The 19070-nt window shown below is 42.0% G+C and overlaps 1 protein-coding gene across 19 annotated transcripts in view; it reads right to left on the bottom strand.

The window, feature by feature from the left end:
* Positions 1-19070, bottom strand: part of ZNF366 (zinc finger protein 366) — a 264426-nt gene that overhangs the window by 81808 nt on the left and 163548 nt on the right. For 15 of the 19 annotated variants that reach the window (XM_036225246.1, XM_036225243.1, XM_036225257.1 and 12 more), the window contains one exon: positions 5280-5399. The exons of 2 other annotated variants lie outside the window; for them this stretch is intronic. The gene's annotated coding sequence lies outside the window, so the exon portion shown is untranslated. Of the gene's footprint in view, positions 1-5279; positions 7091-7841; positions 8470-19070 lie in introns of those variants that run through there. 2 more of the 19 variants (XM_036225256.1, XM_036225255.1) reach the window with 2 other exon arrangements.

Below are 19070 nucleotides of genomic sequence, written 5' to 3'. Positions count from 1 at the left end.
AAAAATTCAAATTCAATTTTATGTACATTTCTGCCAAACTCAGTGCTATAAATCTCTTATTTACTTTGTCTATTCCATATCTCTGGATCTGGTTGTCATATCCTTTGTCTGCCTTGAGGTAAGGACAATAGTCCATTTCACCACTAGGAAGATGCAGCAATTATGTGGACATTCATAGTGGCAAAAGAAAATCAGCCTTGAGTTAATAGCTTCATTTCACCAAAATGTGAAGTATAAAATAGGGTGTGGGGTTACACTTGACAGTAAAGGGCTACTAAAGTGACTCAGAGCTAAGAAACATTCTGATCCAGCCTCTAACGTGTGTGTGTGCGCACAAGCGAGCGAGAGAGACGGAGACAGAGACAGAGACAGAGACAGAGACAGAGAGAATATAAAGATGCTATGATTTCACCAGGTTTGCAAGAGCCAGGACAGAGTCTTAATTCTTCATGTACCCCATGGCACCAATACAGATGCAACACATGGGTTTCTGGCTACAGATAAGAAAAGTGACACCCAGAGAAGGGTCCATATGGTTTGTCCACAGTCGCACACCTTTGTGGCAAAAACCAAAATGCTTATCTGTCTCCTGGTGTGGCTCTTGCGCTCTTTGCCCTCTGCTGGCCTTCCTCTATATCCTGCCTTTGTAGAACGGGAAGGAAGATGGAAATAGAAATCTAAGGAAGCAAGAGAAGAACATGAGAGAATGGAGGGGAAAGGAACGAGAAGCGACTCTTTTAAAGAAGTCACAATGTTGAAGGGCAAACTTTCGAGTGACTGTGAGGATAAAGAAGCAAATTCAGGTAAATTCTGCTGAAATGTACCATAAAAAGTGGAAGTAGGTAGCAGTGAGGGGTATGTGAGGGAGGAGGAGTAGGGAAAGGCCGCCCTGGGTTCTGCGGCATCACCAGCAGACACAACGAGGGGATGTGAAGGAACAAAGACGCTGAGGCAGTGAAATCCTTGCGGGGCCGAAAGGTCTCTGGTCACCTGAAGAGCCGGTGACAGGACATGCAGCCCTTTCCATTTCCATGTTTTTACTCTCTTGCAGCCTCAGGCCAAGGCCAGGCTGAGCCCCAGGAGCCCAGTCAGATTCCAGAGAATTTCCCTTTTAAGTCTGCGGAATGTGGGGACTGTCACGTTGAGGCGTGTTGTTTTCTCCCAGCCGGCTGACCCGCCCCAAGGCACCCTGGACAGGGACGTGTGTCATCTGAGCTACCAGCTTTATGTAATGGAGTGGCGTCTGGTCGGGATCTGGTGACATCACCTCTGGAAACACTGCAAGGAGAGTTCTCGTGTTTTCAAATGCTGCTGTGAAGCAGTGTGGGTCTTAGAAAGTCAGCCACAGCTTTCCAGAAGGGATCCTCCACCCTGCCTGTGCCAAGCTGTTCTATTCCTACACCTCTTTGTAAATGGGCTTCTCTCTCTTTTCCTGCTCTGCCAATCGCACAAAAAGCCACCCCGTAAAGCCATCCCATGAAGCATGTTAAATCGCCCACTGGGTGTCTAGAAGCTGAAATTCCTAACTCCCCACTAGGTTTCATAGAAGAGATTTCACATTAAGTTACTTGAGCTGGTGAAGCTTACTCTCCAGCTGTGATCTCATGAGTTATTCAGAATCTTATTCAAGGTGAAGGAAATGGGTGTTTGTGCTGCAGATAATTGAGGAAACACATGTTTAGAAGTGGAATATGGGCTGGCCTTTGACCCAGAATGTAAGCTCCAAATCATGTGCCATTTACACTGAAAGTCCTTTTCATGGGATGGGAAAAAGGAGGAGAAGAACTATGGTTTGCAAACGATGGGGTAGAAACGGTAACAGCAAAACTCTGAATGTGCACCCAAAATTCTTAATGCTATTCAAAATGGCTTCCTACCATCTGAGGCATTTTTATTCCTATTTCTTACTTAAGATCCAATTATCCAGACTAGAAGGGCTATCCATTCACCCCGGGACTAATTTAACATCTGACTACTACTATTTTTGTTTGTTTTTTCATTTGTTGTTGTTTAAATATTTTTTGAAATGTAACATATATACATAAAAATGCACAAATCATTAGTCAGTTTTAAACAGAAGTAGATCCAGAGATGGAACATGATCAGAACTGAGAGCCCCCTCATGTCCCTTTCATCCATTGCCTCCTCAGATATGATAACCATGACCCTGACTGACCTCTAACCATGGCGATTCGTTTTGCCTGTTACTGAACGTGCATAGAAAGCAATCATACAGTGCATAATCTATAATGTTATTTTTGTTACCCACCCTTGTGTTTGTGAGACTCAACCATGTTGTGTGTTGTTTGTTGACTCTCATGCTTATTGTTGTAGAGTATTCTGTTGCCTAAATATATGGAGTTTGTAAAGGCATTCTACTGAAGAGGACATTGGAGTTGGTCTGACTTGTGACCACAAGCATAGTGTTGTCATGAACGTTCTCGTGCATACGAGATCATATTTTAAAAGTTTGATGTAAGACTGCCCATTGTTGCTCTGACCCTTTCTATTGGGAAGATGGTTCACTCCCAAGATTCACAACATTACTGGAGTTATGATACCTTGTTTTTATTTCATTAGGGACCTACTTCCTCCCAAAGTGATATATAGCATAGTTTGTTTTTGTTTTTGTTTTAATAAAATTAACCTGATTTAAGGATACGGCAATGTTGTCACCATTGACTCACCTCATTTACTCAAAACGAGTGATTACAAATTTTGTTTAATTGCACTAAGTTGTTTGAGAACAATGCCCACCCACCACATACCCCGCACAATTCCCACCTCTCTTCGTCTTGGCTAACCAAAGTATCATCGCTCCCTCATCCATGCTTTATGGCAATTGGACTCTAGTCTTTTGCTCTGATATCTCCAGGATAAAATATTTTTGGAGAACTCTATACTCATTTGCACATTTTTAAACTGGCTTCCCAAATTTTTATTATTAGTTTAAATAAATGCAAATGGTGAAATTTATACTACATTTTAAATTGTTTAATACTTTAATAATTTTAAAAACTTTGAAACTACAAGCTTAGCTTATATAATTTATAGAAAATATCTCCATTACATAATTGGCAAAGCTGTCATCATGGAAAATTAATCAGCAAATTCAGACTTTTTTCATGGAGACATGGCTTTCTGGTTTTTTTTATTTTTATTTTTTTTTGTCATTTCAAAACATGTTAATACACATCCCTTGGCAAACATTACATCTAAATTTTAATTCTAAGCTACATGGATGGATGGATGAATGGATGGATGGGTAGATGGAGACATGGAAATTCATCATGACCTTTCCTCCTGAATGAAACAAAATGCCACACTGTCAATATTTCCTCCCAATGCTTTCTTTGCTTTGTTTTCACATGACTCTCTCTCTCTCTCTCTCTCTCTCTCTCTCTCTCTCTCTCTCTCTCTCTCTCTCTCGGAATGCAATCCTGAATTGTTTTTTGTTAGTACCCAAAGTCTTTTATCTCCAGGATAACAATGCTCTGCAGGGAGAGGCAAGATGGGTGAGAGATTTGTTTTCCTACTTTTTTAAAGTGGGAGAAGGGAAAGTGGAGATGGAAAGCTGTGCTCTGAACCAGTTTGCTCCACATTTTCTATAACTATGCAGAGAAAGTGGTATTTTAAAGGTGTTGGGTCATTTTATTTTCTCAGCTATTAGGGCAACCTATGATCCTTAATTCCACCTTTGCGTCAGCTGTAATAGACCCACGGGAATTTAGAAACTAGACAAAGGATAGGCTTTTCCAAGCTCTCAAGAACATAGACTAAAAGAGATATCCTGGTAGGATATTTGCTTACCTGGCATTTGAAAAGTTGAAAATTCTTCCTCTGAATTATTTTATTTTGCTTGTTTATACTGTGTTCAGATGGGTGTTTTCTAGGTAGTATTGGAATCAGCACTATCATCAGTTCTCAATTATCTAACAATATTTATTCTGTTCATTACCTGAGGTCAATTTGAGTTGACTTTTTCCAAATTTAGCACAACAAACATCTTGGCTCATTTGCCCCCCACAGTTCAACTACTTTGAGTTCACGAAATGCAAACTAACTTAAAAATAGGTAAGGGATTCCAAAGGCAAGATTTTGTTGCCAAAATCAATCGATCAATCAATTAATTAATTAATTAATTAATAGATGCGCTTTAAAGGTCAACTGATATTACTTCTGACATCTGGCATCTCCTATCCTCCATAACAGCCGCAACCCTGAAAATATTCCCAAGGTCTTCTGGGAGTGAGCAGTCTTGGAAGATTAAAACTTTGAAGGTTATAGAAGACACAAGGCAACCATTTCTTCCCCCAGACAACAGTGCACACTCAGAGAGAGCAGGACCTCTGAAAGTTTATAAAAGCCACCCTGGAGAGAGTCAAAACCTGGAAGCCCAAGAGAATTGAATGGAAGAAAAACAGAAGGAGCAAAAAAAGGTGATGAAAAAATGAGAAGCAAGTGGCAAAAAAGAGAAGCCAAAGCAAAGCCTAGAAATGTTGATGTTTCGGGGAGAAACAGACTCTCCAAGAGTAAGGAGAAGGGACTTGGGGAAACTCAGAGACAAGCGAAGAAAAGCAACACAGCCCAAAGAGCAGAGCAGACTGGAAACCGAAGTGTCGGCCGCTCTAGACACCTTGGAACTTTAACGACCTCTACAGTATCCAGTAAGGGTCCTTGTTCTATTTCCCACCTTCGGACTTTAAAGAGCAGAGATCTACTCGTGACCCTAGGGAAAAACAGAAGTTACTGAAAGAATCTATGTGTGTTGGAACCCAATTTAGAACTGGAATGCTATCAGGAAGTCAGATGGCTCAAGAATTAAGCTTTTCCCTCCTCTTCCTGGATCACAGCATCCCCAGAGATCCCGCTTCTCTCTGCAGATAAGTTCCTTAGCCCCTTCCCCCAGTCAACGCTCTGTGCTTTCTCATAGTCGCGTGTAGTTACAGACCATCGTGGAGTCTCCATCCCCAACTGTTATGTCACTCATCTCGCCAAGGATCAGCCTGCCAAGGATATGTCTGCTTCCCTATCTGTTTATGCCAGGAGCGCTTTTATTGCAATTACCAAATTTAATTAATTCATAGGTGAACTCAAAGTACATGAATGAAAAAAAGAAATGCTTCTACAAAAGCTAATTTAAATGTTTAAAAAAAAAACTCAAAAAATTGAACCTCATACATACACACCAAATTCTTAAATTAGGTGTGATAAAGACAACTCTAAAAGACAAGGGGGCTTTATCCAAAAAATCTAGAAGTATTCTGCACTTAACTTACTTGACAATTGTCCTGAAGTTGATGATTCACTTGAAATAAACCAAAATTTGGAAATTGTAGGTGATTCATTGTGGGTGCGATTTATTCCAGAAAGACAATACATATCTCCAGTCAGCCAATCTATAATCAAAACAAAGTTCTTAGCCTTAGATGAAAAGATGGCAAGTGATTTACATTTATACATTTTTATAAGAATTCATGTATCCACATATTAATTTATAGGTATACATATAATTAAGATAAAATTCTTGGGGTACTGTCATTTTTTTAAATTGTTCTCCTCAGCACTGCCAACCATCAGTGCAGTCAGATTGGATAGGAGGATTTCTACTGCAATCTCACCCTTCCTGCTGCTCCCCACTCAATGACTTGCTTAGCACCGAGTATACAACGGGCACCAATAAGCTTTTGTTCCTTGACAACCTCAAAGGAGGTAAACATGCCAAACTGTGATAACCTAAACTCTACTCCCAAATTACCTTCGTGACCTAGTACTCCTCAAGCACCGAGCCAACTCTCAGTAATAGTGAACTCAAGTCAGTTCACTGTTCATTCCAAGAAATAAAATAATGTAGTCTCCTACTTTGAATTTGTTGTTAAAGAATTTGGCATGCTTTTAAATATCCCCCTAAACAGCAAGGAACCTGCCCTAAACTGCCTTACTTTTGGAGGTAGGGTAATCAGGACAATAAGAGCAATGCAAAATAGTGATATGTATTCTTTGCCCTACCAGCTGGTGCAATGGTTAGAGCACAGATCTGGGGTCCTAGGCTCCTTGGCAACTACTTAACCTTTCTAAGTCTCAGTTTCCTCTTCTATCAAATGTATTGTAACAATTAAATTAAGTTGTAGATGATTTTCAAGATAAGTGTTTCCCCACCCCACCTTTTCTTCCTCTACCCATCCCTCCACCATGAGGGTGAAAGGAAAAGTGGTAAACACAATAAAGAGAAGAAATATCACTCTAATTAGGCCTGGAGTTGTATGCAGAGTGGTTAATAATAAGAAAGAGATATATTATTACATTCGCCATGCTCCAAAAAATGTGAAAGGCCTAAAACCTCCCCAGCATCTCACTGTAAGGCCCACAGCAGGAACACCTTGCAATCACTCATTCATTAATTCATTCATTCAGTGAGTACCAGCTATGTGCCAAGCACTGTTTCAGGCCCAGCCCTCAACACAAGTTCTCTTTCTCATGGAGCTTACGTGTCCTTTGTGGGAGAGGAAGAAACTTTCCTCTACCCTCCTAAGTCCTGTCAGCTGGTCTAATAATTAAATCTGCATGAGACAGATTAGCAAGAGAAAATAAATAGATTTAATTACATGTGTACATATGGGAACCTCACATACATAAGAGTCAGAGACAGAAAGGGAAAGTGAGTAATATAGGGCATCCTGAGCTAGGGATGAGGTAAGGTGCCTTAGGGCTTCAGAGGGGAGGAAGGTCCTTGCAGGATGATAAAAGCAGATGTAGTTAGATGTTGCCCTGCCATGTAGATAGGTCATAAAAAGTTATTTTTGGTGAAAATTCTGATTATGGGCAAGGCCCCAAATTTAAATGCTTTAAGGAAGAGGTAAAAGTTTCCCTTGGGCTACAGAGTCTTGATTGCCTTTAGCTCAAAACGATTCACATGTCAAAGTGGCACATCTTAGTGAGCCCTGTTCTGAACTCCTGTATAGATTAGTTGAAGACAAGATATTAAGAGGTTACCTATGAAACCTGTGCACAATGCCTGTCACACGGTAAGCATTGATAAATAGCTATTTTAGTTATTGTTGTTGTAATCAATCCAACTGAAAATCTAATTTAGGATTATTAAAATATGTCCCTTGACTTCATGCAATATATATATATATATAACAGATATATATATATATATCTGTTTCCTACCCTAAAGATGTACCCACCTGGCACAAGCCCTCTCAGAAGCCAACCTCAGGTCCCCTGTACCCACCTGAGCACAGGACTCCTTGTATTTTATGATCTTTCCCCTTCCCCACCTCCTTACCTGTTTTCAAAAGTCACAACCCTTCTTCCAGCTCTCCAGGGGTAAGGAGTGGAAGTTGGGGAAGTCAGAGCTATAACGCTCTATTAAATATGAATAAGTAATGCTCTACCTTCTGTTCTATTCTGGAAATAAAGCCATTCTTTTCGAGCATCTTCAGCTTTATACAACTCTGTGAACACAAAGTGCCCCTAAAATGTCCTGGGAGGGAGGCAGCTAATCTGCCGATGGTGTAATTTCTGTCTGTCCAGTTTCCACTGTGGGGTCCCCTGGGGCCTACTCAGGCCACCTTATTTTAATTGAAACCCTCCACACTCTGGTCCTCCTCACCCTGATCTGTTTTTAAATCACCTTCTAACATGTAATTCATTTATTTGGTTTGTTCTTTATTTTCTCTCTTCTCCATGAGAATAAATTTTTACAGGGCAAAGATGTTACATTTGTTCATTAGAACAATGCCTGATCCGTATTATGCACTCAATAAATATTTGTGGAACGAAAGAATGAAAACTTCAGTGGAAAAAGCTTTCTATTACTCCTGGAAGGGACTTACTCATGCCCTCAGTGAGGACTTCGTTTTTGTTGGAATATTGGCTGTGTTTCCTGCTTGTCTTGTTCCCATACTTTTGACAGCCCTATTCCTCGGTCTTGTATTGTGTACGTGTTCTTTCCACATCATGGCAACTATGAATAAATAAATTGAAGAAGGATGACTTTTTCCCCCAGGTTGTACGAACAGCAGTGGTAGGATCTGCTAGATGAGAAACACAAATACAAAATGAAACTGGGATTTGAAGGCATCTGTTGCAGGATCTCATTCTTAAGAAGACCAGCTGCGGAGCCAAGGCGGACCCGGCTGCGGTCCCGGGCCTCTGTGCGCCGTAACTACAAAAGCAGCAACAGGCGACAAAGGCAGTGGGGTGGAGAGGTCACTGGGGGCCGAATTCACGGATCCGGGACGAGGACAAAGCTCCGCTCGGACCGCTCTGAGGGCTTGTTCGCGCTCACTTGGAGAGCAAGGGCTCAGCATAGCCGTCTCCCTGGTTCGTCCCATTTTTGTCCCAGAACCCAGAGTTTAAGAGCAGCGGTGGGTGGGGTAGGGGAGCGAACTTCTCCCCTTCCTCAGGCCCTGCCAGACAGGGACCAGCTGCTCTCCCTGCTCCTCCCCTCAACGGAGCCCGCTACCAGGCTCTCCTGGGGGCCCCTCCACTCCTCCCCCCCCCCCCAAGCCTGTGCTGGCCACCCCTGCCCCTCCGTGATGCCCTCGCCCCTGAATTCTTGCAGCGCTTTTACAGTTCACAGGATCTCTCATCTCTCATTATGTCTCTCCAGTTAAATTGTAAAACATATAAAAGCCATGTGCTCTTTTTCCTTAAGCTTGCTTGCTTTTTCTCTTCCTTCCTTCCTTCCTTCCTTCCTTCCTTCCTTCCTTTTTCTTTCTTTCTTTCTTTCTTTCTTTCTTTCTTTCTTTCTTTCTTTCTTTCTTTCTTTCTTTCTTTCTTTCTTTCTTTCTTTCTTCTCTCTCTCTCTCTCTCTCTCTCTCTCTCTCTCTCTCTCTCTCTCTCTCACTCTCTCTCTCTCTCTCGGATTATAAACAGCTTCTATAGTTTCTGTTGTGCTCAAACCAAAGCAATGACCCTCACTCGCCACTAATTGCATGACTTCCAGAAAATCCTTCTGGACTAGTTTCCTCACATGCAAAATGAGATTCTAAGTTTCCTTCTAGCTTTCAAATTCAGGAGCTTTCCAAGGTAGACTAGAATTGATTTACTGGATATCCCTGCTCCTGCTACAGTGGTTTTGGGTCCAAATGCTTTGTTTCTGGAGGTCACGAATGGGTGGCATTCATGAGCAACCATCAGGAAGAAGAGCCAACAATGACCCCTGGTGTCTTTCCTCCTGGATACTACCCGCCCCAATTCTTCTAAAACTGGGTCCCCAGGCCATACACATGTGTCCACTCTAATCCTGGCTGAGGTGTAGGAGAAAGCCTTTCTTCTGTAAGTTTAACATTGAAGAGGAAAAGTTTTTTAGAAAAACTTTTTTCTAGAAAATTATAAAGCATGAAACCATGAAAATCATAGACGCATCAGTCACAGCCTACAGTCTTTGAATAACTTTAATAAAAGCCAGACATTGGTTAGCAAATTTTAGGCAACCTTGAGCCCCAGATCATTTCCCTTGGCTGAACCACGAAGGTTCTCTGGATGCCAAGCTGAAGATATTCAATCCTCCACCAGGCAGCACTGTGACCCCTTTCCAGGTCTGTACAGAGGAAAGGGCATAGGCTCTGAGGCCATTTGCCAGGAATCTGACTTTAGTTTTGCCCTTTTTTGACTGTCTAGCCTTAGACAAGAGCTTCTCTGATCCTCACTGTCTAATAAATAGGAATATGTTTTATCTCATTGAATTGAATGAGTATTAAATAAGAACGTATGTGTATCATTCAGAGTCCTTCACTGTAAACACGGACTTACCTGTGTTGGATTAAGTACAGCAGCAACTTACTAAGAGATGCTGAGGAACCGCAATCCCTAGGAAGGCCGGGGAATGGAGCCCGGAGGCAATGAAGCCAGGAAAACTTCCCCAATGACACTGCCAGGTGCTCCTGCAGCAAAAGGGGAGACCTGCTGTAGCAGCTGGCCTGGGCTCTAGCTGACACCACTAGTCCTAGGCCTGCGATGCCTCATAAGGGCTTCCACTGCTGCTGCTTCTGAGAGCTGGACTTCTCTGGACGGCATCGTCTCAGCATTGCTGTCCAAGCCAAAGTCTTGCACAACCTAATCTCCCTTTTACTATCTCTGAAGGTCTCTCTCTCTGGCCCTGGCGAGGCCCATCCTCCTTGACCCATTTTCCTCTATCTTGTTTGATTTATTTAAGACAGTCATCTGCCTCTTTTTAAAGCTCATTCCACCCCTGAGGGAAATTCAGCTTTTTAACCCTTCTTTGGGAATAAAACCGTGTGACCTTGGCAGGAAGCACCAGATTTCCCTGCAACCTTACCACTTGACTCCCTCACAGCCTCAGGTTAGTACCTTATCCCTCCCTGTCATAAAGCCTACATTATCTTTAGAACACTTGGTACATTTTCATGTCTAGTCTGAGTCAAGTTCAGTCACCAGCTGAGTCACCATCTAGATGTTCTTTGATTCAATATCCAAATGCTTCCAAGATCTAGACCAGCGGTTCTCTTAGAATGAAGGGGTGGGGACTGGAGGGTAGGAGGCTGGGCCCTGGAGAGTCTGATTTAATTGATCTTGAGTGAGCCCAGGTGTAGGCATTTTTAATAGCTCTCCAGTTTATTTTATCAGGGAAACTGTCTTCTAAAATCTCATCAAGGTTTTACTTACAAAACCAAAAGGTTTAAGCAAGGAGTAAAAACTGAAAGTATAATATCAAACAAGAGTGGGAGAGGGTAATAAATGTACTCCAAATCTCTAATAATTATCTGCAAATATTAACTTTCAAGTTAACAGTTTTGCAAGTGGGGGTGACAAATTAGCCTTTGGGACATTGCAGCTTCTGGGTTTAAAAGTTATATGAATTCCTCCTAGGTCACTAATATTAATACCTAATAATATTGAATTTAAATAGAAAATGAGTGGAGGGAGAGAAGGGATCTTTAAGGGAAATGACACAATACCAGATTGTCCAGTATCATTAAGGTAAGTGAGGAATGGCAGATTCTAAATTCTATTTATCTTAAATGTTTAGTTCATTCAATAACATGAGTTCTGATGACAAAGTTATTGAGGTCACAAAACTGACAACCGCTGTGAGAATTCCAGTGTGTTTATTAAGTGTCCCTGACTCCACATCTCTTCAATTTTCCTATCTATTCACCATCCTGAACTGTCAATTATAGTGATAATAAAAGAGCAGAAGGAGGTAATCAATATGCTTTGAATGACAGAATAAGTAAAATGCTATACAACAGAAAAGTATGGAAATAACATCTCAGCATGACTCACATTATGTACCTGAATCACCAACATCGAGAGGTATGGTGTGGGTAATAATGGGAACAACAATATTCCATTGATGCTGCCATTGTGGAAAAACCATAAGAAGACTTGTACCAAACTGCCATTTGGTGCGCAACCAGGCAGAAGCACACGGGCTAAGGAACAGGAGGAACCGACCAGTGGTAGACACCTGTCATTCTTTTTGGCCAAATAACATTTTGAATCCCTGTCCTATGGTTGGGAATTACCCACCTTCCATTATAGAAGCTAAGAGTATCAGACATTCATTCTGCCTTCTGCCCTTATAGCTAGAAGCTGGGTGTAGCTACCTGACGTAGGCTCCACCAATCACAGGTAACCTCCAGACCTAGAATCAAAAGGCCAGTGATGAGAAATGACACATGTTGTCATTAGGCCATGGTTCTAGCAGATGGGTCCAGCACGAATAGCACTGGGGGTGCAGGCTACAACATCGAGCGTGCAATGCTGGCAGTGGAAGGGCATCGCAGGGCAGTTCTACACTCTGATAGAGCTGGCTTTTAGATCTCTCAGATATTTGATGAGCTACTCAATATCTTTTTAACAAAAACTTTCTTTTCTGCTTAGGGTAACCTGGATTATTGCAACGGTAATGTAATTGTCCCTCTACCTCAATAATAATAATAATAATATATTATTATTCTATAATATATTCTATAATATATTCTCAATGGGGAAGCTAGAGTGTTCCTGCGAAATTGTCATCATGGCACAACAATTCTCAGCTCAAAACCCTCCAATGGCATCCCTCTTTACTCAAGAGTAAAAGTGAAAGACTTTTACAGTGGTCTAAAAGGCCTCGCGTGGCTCCTCTCACTGCATTGCCATCACGCTCTCCCTCACTCAACCTGCTTCAAGGACTGCCACTTGCTAAAATGCTCCCAGGAAAGTTCTTCCCCCAGAAATCCACATGACTCACTCCCTCACCTCCTTTGTGCCTTTGCTGAAATATTCCCTTCTCGGTGGAGGCTTCCCTGCCAATGCTTTTTAAAACTGCATCCCATCCCTGGCATTCCTTATACCCTTTCCCTGCTTTAGTTTGTTTCATAGAACTTACTGCCATCTAACACATTTTATACTTGACTTGTTTGTTTGTTTATGTCAGTCTCTCAGCCCTCACTAGAATGTAAGCTCTAAAAGGGCAGAATTTTTTGTTTTGTTCACCACTGTATCTACAGTGTCTAGAATAGTGAGCACCTGGCACAAAATAGGTCCTCAATACATATTTGTTGGCTGGCTGGCTCGCTGGGATGCTAATGATTAGTGAAAAAGTGGAAGTTTACCTGACAAAGGGAAAGCAGCAGGAATGAGAAGGTGAACGTGCAGATACAAAGCTAGAGTTCAAGTTGTCATTGCTAGGCTTGGGCCTAGCAATGTTTTTCCATGATGGGTATCGTGTGAGGGGTGGTCAAAGACAGGAGGACTCTGTTTTTGCTTTTTAAAAAGTAGGGTGATTTTGGCCATTTCAAGAAGGCCAAGAGGAAACCAGCCATCAATCTTGGTTGTGAAAATTCTGATCATGGAACAACTGTACAAATTCATTTGAGGAAGAGTTGGACAGCAGTAACGGAATAGCAGCTACATTTATCATTTACAGAATGCTCGGTACTTCTTTATAGGCTTTACATGGGCCGTCTCAATTAATCCTCACAACAATTTTTATAAGGTGTGCACTACTTTTTTTTTCTATTTTGCAAATAAAAAAATGAGAGGCTAAACAATTTGCCAAAGGCCATATATCTAGGAAGATTTTATTTAGTTATTTGATTATGTTTTGAGATAAGAGAAGAAAAAGATGTTGATCTGGCTACTCTGAATTCTAAAAATAACCTTGCAAAATCAGAGATACCAATGATGTTGTGGAACATGAACAGGCAGGTGGGGCTTGACCATCAGTTCTGCAACGAACTGAATACACGACTTCAGGCAAGTAACCTATCTCTCTGAGTTGATTCCCTCATTTGTAAAATGTAATGTAAAATCACATGCTCCTTGCGGAGTTTCTTTAAAAATCAAGATTAAATATAATCACACACGGAAACACCTAATATAATGCCTGACCCAGAGAAGGCATTCAAGAAATGGCATTATTATTATTATTATTGTTATTATTATTACTACTACTACTGTTATTGCTGTTGTTATTATTGAAGGAATTCAGAGTCCAGCCTCTTGGCACCATACTTGTGAATGCCCATGTCTGTGCTTTCCGAATCTTAGTGGATATCACAGAGTCAACTAGACAGCAATTTAAAAATGCAAATTCCTGAGTCCCCCTCCCCACCCCGCAAAAAAAATTCTAATTTAGTGTATATGGGGGACCTAGAAATCTTATTTTTGGATGATTAGCATTCCCTTAAAGAACTCTGGGAGGGGAGAGATGAACCTCCACCCCTCCTTACTAATGTGCAAGCTGAGGTCCTTATGTGACACTGATCTCTCCAGCAGTGTGGCCTAGTGGTTAAGGGAATGGGTTCCGGAGTTCCACAGCTATGGGGCCTTGAGTGAACATATGGACTCCTCTGTGCCTGTCTTCATGTGTAAAACTGGGGTAATAACAATTCTTACCTCAAAGAGATGAATCAAGGCTCAAAATAAACATGTAAAACAATTATAAAGAGCCTGGCACAGATTAGGTTCAATAAAGGTTAACTATTATCACTTGAATATTTTTCCCATTCTTTAGGCTCCTATTGATGGAAAGATTCTTTTTTTTTTTTTTTTTTTTAAGTGAAGATTTCTTCCAGTCTCAAATTTGCAAACAAGTATCCCTGGTTGGAGTTCCCACTGAAAGAGTCAACACGCCAAGCCTACTTCTTCTGAGTCCTATATTGAGGAAGATCGGGACTGCTGAGCAGTTCCAGACTCATCTCAAGGAGCTTTTGCCAGTGTTTCATGTATATGAACTTAGGACATTTTTCTCAGTAGCTAAACTAAATCTTACACAAGAAAATTCCACCCATGTTAGTGCACAGAGAACAGAACATACATCCATCTTCCCAGCCTCTCTGGGGATCCATCGATTCTTCTGTGAGTGACTCTCACCTGCCAGAGGACACAGCACTTTTTCTCTGCCTAGATTTAGATCTGCACGCTTCACTAGCTGCTTCCCCTTATCAAGTTTCATAGAAAATGTTACCTCTGCAAGAAGACCTTCCCTGACCACACACTCAGAAGAGCTTTCCCCGCCCCTCAGATGGGCGGGCCATTGCACTGCCCTTTCCTCTCTCTCAGCCCCTGTCTACTTCATAGCTCCTATCGACTCCATAATGATGTAACTTATTTTCTGCTTTCCTGTTTCCAGGCTGTGCCCCCTCCACACGCACACATGTCTGTAGGTACTAAGACGACAGGGACCATGTCTGGTTCCCTCTTTTATCACCAGTATCTATACTCAGTGCTAGCTCTCAGCACATAGCAGCTCTCAACAAATGTTGAATAAATAGTGAATGAATTTAACATCTTGAGTCTAAAAAGGCATTGCCTCTGGACTCCTCTATCTGGAACAAAAGGTGAGGGGATGGATCTGAATGAACAGTAAAGGAACAAAAACATTAGACACGACCTCGGTAATTTCCCAGTGTGGCCATTAGTGTGCTTCACACCAACACTTTTAAGATCATTAAATGAAGCTTTCCCGCCTCAGTGTGCTAATGCGGAGTTACACAGAGGCTGATAAAGTATCGAAGTCACTGAAAGAGGTATTGAGTAAAATAAAATACAGTGCAATTTTTTTTGAGAGAGAAAAAAGAAAAAACTTTGATGAGTCCAGGTCTACAATCTCTTGATCTTTTTGAGAGGAGAGATATTGGCTTTTTTCTTCTCTTGATCACTTTTGCCATTTTGATGTTTAAACTTAAATTGTTCCCTTGGCTTCCAACCGAACCACTCTCTATGTCCTATATGGCTCCCCATCCTCCTACTTCTCCTATTGAGTATTAGTGTTGGAAAGACTTTGAAAATAATCTTTTCCAATCCTTCCTTTTGTTGAAGAGGAAAAGAAGTCCAGGCCACACTGTGAGAGGGTCTCAGGACCCAGAAAGGGTCCCAGGTCTCTTGACTCTCCAGCTAACCTTCCAGCCTCCATATTAAATGTGGCTCACTTTGACTAGTCCCCTCTGACTCGCCAGGCCCAATCTACTCTTCAGGCCCAGTACAATAGTGCAGGAGGCAGCTAGTCGATATTCTGTCTGCTCTGAAGACAAGAACGACCCCATGGATGTCAGCCGAGACCTTTCTTTTCTGGCAGCACTAAATCAGCCTGCCTTGCTCCAGTAAACATGTACAGTCAGAATATTCCCACCGAGAGAAGTGTCCCATCCCCGAAGACAGTTTCTTCACCCCTTAATCAATCTCGGTTCACTCCATGAGTCTGACAACCAGTGGAAATAGGTGTGGGGTTAGGGGAAGTCCCACAGTGTACATCCTAATCCTTAAAAAGCTTTGCTTTTCTCTCCCTGAGACTGCCAAGGCCAGACCCTTCTCATTTCTTTTTTGCCCTATCCCTCATGCTGTAAAAAAAAAAAAAAAAAAAAAGAGGCCCCAAATGCTTTGGTGAAGAAAACAGTAGATATAGTCCTGATCCTGACAGGCCATAGGGAAGCTAAGGAAAGGCCATGTCCTCATTCATAGCCAGTCTGGAGCACTTCTCTGGACCCACATAGACCCTGAAGTGTGGGGGACAGAGCTAAGTGGGTTAATTCTGCCTCTCCCTTCTTCTATCTACTTCCACTGCAGAAACTGAGAGGTGCTGGGAAATCCTTTGGTATGATCCTTTTCTCCCTAGAAACTCGATTTGTTCAGCAATAAATCCCATGGGAAGTTTATTTTTTCAAATCATTCCATATAGTGCTTGTCCTGGTTTGTTCTTGATTTTTTTTTGTTGGTTGCTTCAGGATTTCTGGTCAGTCTGTGATGGGGAGAAGCAAGTAAGATTTGATGATTTTAAGACAAAGTGCCGTGCCCTCATCTCAATTCTAAAATTGTCTTAGAGCTCATTTTCCCTTCATCACTTGACGCACCTACTCAGCTACCTGTTTACTGATCTTATTGTTGTTTGGGGAGTTTTGTTTTGCTTTCGTGAGGTTACTGATTTTAAAATAAGGAGTCCGCTCCTACTTTAGTCTCTAAAATCGCCTGCACCAGAAGTCACGTTCCTCACAACACTCCAGCTTTTCATTTCCCCCCAGTGGCAACGATGTCTCCACGCTCTCTCAGTCTGTGAACTAGATGATCTTCAGCTCTTTCCCCTTTCCTCCCTTGGTTACTCATTCTTCCTAAAAGATTGTTTCATAAGAACTTGGTTTCTATAACTTCCAGCTTTGCGTTGGTCATAAATTTTAGAAATTGTCAGCATGAATTCTAGTCAAGATAATGTTGTAAATTCAAAATTTGAGGCTTCGTTTTGCTCCGATGGCATTGCTGTGATAAGCAAAATGGAAAAAAGAAAATAAAAAAAGCATGGCCACATTCAAAATAAGATAAATATCTCTATGTACTAGAATGAAAAGAGGAAAAAATGGGGAGTGGAACACTTGGGGTCTGACGCATAAGTAAACAGAGATGGCCACGTGTTCTAACTCCTCTGGGGTTATGGGAACCAAAATATCCCAGAGCAAATAGGGACAGAAATGAGGCCCCTGGCTAGGTACTCAGCCCCTAAAGAGACAGGGTTGGGCAGCTATGTTTAGAATCATATCATCCTAACTACTCCCTCTAAAACTGCTGACTAGACCAAAGACCGAGGCATCTAAGCCATAGCGCTCCTATGAAGGGACTAGAATGAAAAGCTCTACCAAAGGCAAAATAGCTGGCCCCATAGGCTCTTATTCTAATAAAATTAGATCAGGAAATACGTGGAGTAGTAAACATTTTTCAGTGGGAACTAAAGGTGAAAGGTGAAGGGGCAAAGTGTTCTTTTGGATCACCACCGAGCCAGAGGCATGAGGAGACAGGAACTCTGAGATCACAAAACATATAAACTTTGGAGTGGAGAATGAAAATGCCATTTGACAGCTGCAAAGAGAAACCAGACCCACGGAGAAATTTGGAGTCATATTAATGTAGAAAAGGAAAGCAAAATTGTATAGCTCCTACCACTGAGATCCGGAAGAGTGCTCCAGATTCTGCAGGTCTTTTTGATTCCAGCCTCCAGGAGACCCAGCTCTGCAGTCACTCTCCTCCTCCTTCTGGAGGCTGCTTGTTTGGCTCCTCATCAGTTACAGTGAAGCTTGGTCCTGGGCTCGGACCTCTACTTCCCTGGTTTCATAGGTAACTTTATAACTCTCTCCTGTCCCCCACTCCAATTACTTGAGGTCCTTTGAATGAAACTGTTCTTTACAACCAAGAAAACCCAACTGAAATATCTGTTACAAACCTTCCAACAAACCTAAGAGGTAGGAACGATGTTCTCATTTTACAAATGGGGAAACTAAGGCTGCGAGACATTAAGGAGCGGGATCATGTAGCTCCTGGGCTGGTCGTTTGCCTGTTTGCTCTCACATCCAGTTCCCAGCCTTCCTCTGCTTTGCTGGCTGTGCAAACTATATTTCCCAGGCTCCCTTGTCAATTAGCTTTGACTCACTGGCAGGAAATTGAATAGTAGGAGGAAGGGAGAAGCCAGGATATTTTGCCCCCTGTGCTCGGTATCTCTGGAAATGACTCCTTCTTTGTGTCCCAGATCCCACGAGAGTGCCTTTCTTCCATGTTCCCAGCTTCCACCATGCAGCCCCATCCTCCTTTTGACCCTTCAAGCCTAGGGGTGAAAACATCTTCATACTTTTGCTGGTCTTTGGGTGGTGTCACTGTCTCCTATTTAGCTTTCTAGCTCTTTCATTCCACTTGTAATTAGTTCACCATATTAAATTTCATCTAGTAACTGGCATGGCTCTGTTTTCCTGAACGAACCCTGGCTGATACAGCATTTACTAAGTGACTGAGTGAGGATTTGAAATTCAGTCTGTTTGATTCCAGAATCCACACTCTTAAGACCACATTATGTTGACAGTTAAGTCACAGAGAGATTTGTCTGAACCTCGACTACAAACTAATAATGTTTGTTTCCCCCAGAGCAAGCCCATGAAAAGGATTCCCACTTGGTATTTTCACTGCTCATGGCCATGAGTTAACTTTACAATGCCACCAACCCAAAGATCAAAATGAGGCTGGAAGAGTTAATCACTAAGGGCTGCCTCTGGCACTACGACCCTTTACCCTGTTCTGACTCTGCTCCCTGAACCTTCAGGGCCAATCTAGTAGACCTGGATTTGCCATGAGATGAGGAATTCTCATGATATTGAATGTGAACCATTACGGCAAGTTGAAATCTCAAACTGCTCAATAGGCTTGCCACTGCTTGAGAACAATACAGTCTCTCTTCTTGGTTTATTGCCCCTAATTTAAGGTTCAACTCTTAGAGACCTTATCCTTTCATGATAATCCATCCTACTTACATGCCCAAGTCTAAGTATTTTGTTTGTGCACTGTCTCATTGCCTCTCTCTTTCTCTTTCTCTTTCTCTTTCTCTTGCTCTTGCTCTTGCTCTTGCTCTTGCTCTTGCTCTTGCTCTTGCTCTTGCTCTTGCTCTTGCTCTTGTTCTAGCGCTCTCTGCTAGATTCCTGAATTTCTGACCATCTGCCTTCCCAGGTCAGGAGGTACTGGCTGAGGTAAATCACTTACCAATAATGCTCTGTTGATTAAACATCAAGATCTGTGTCACTCCTGACAAGCTACCATCATCTGTTTAATGTTGCAATAAGGTCTGGCTTACTGTATTGTAT

This window comes from Rousettus aegyptiacus, unplaced genomic scaffold (genome assembly GCF_014176215.1).
Source record: "Rousettus aegyptiacus isolate mRouAeg1 unplaced genomic scaffold, mRouAeg1.p scaffold_m13_p_8, whole genome shotgun sequence".
Taxonomy (NCBI): domain Eukaryota; kingdom Metazoa; phylum Chordata; class Mammalia; order Chiroptera; family Pteropodidae; genus Rousettus; species Rousettus aegyptiacus.
Note: the sequence above shows the minus strand (reverse complement) of the source record. Positions and strands in the feature narration are given on the sequence as shown.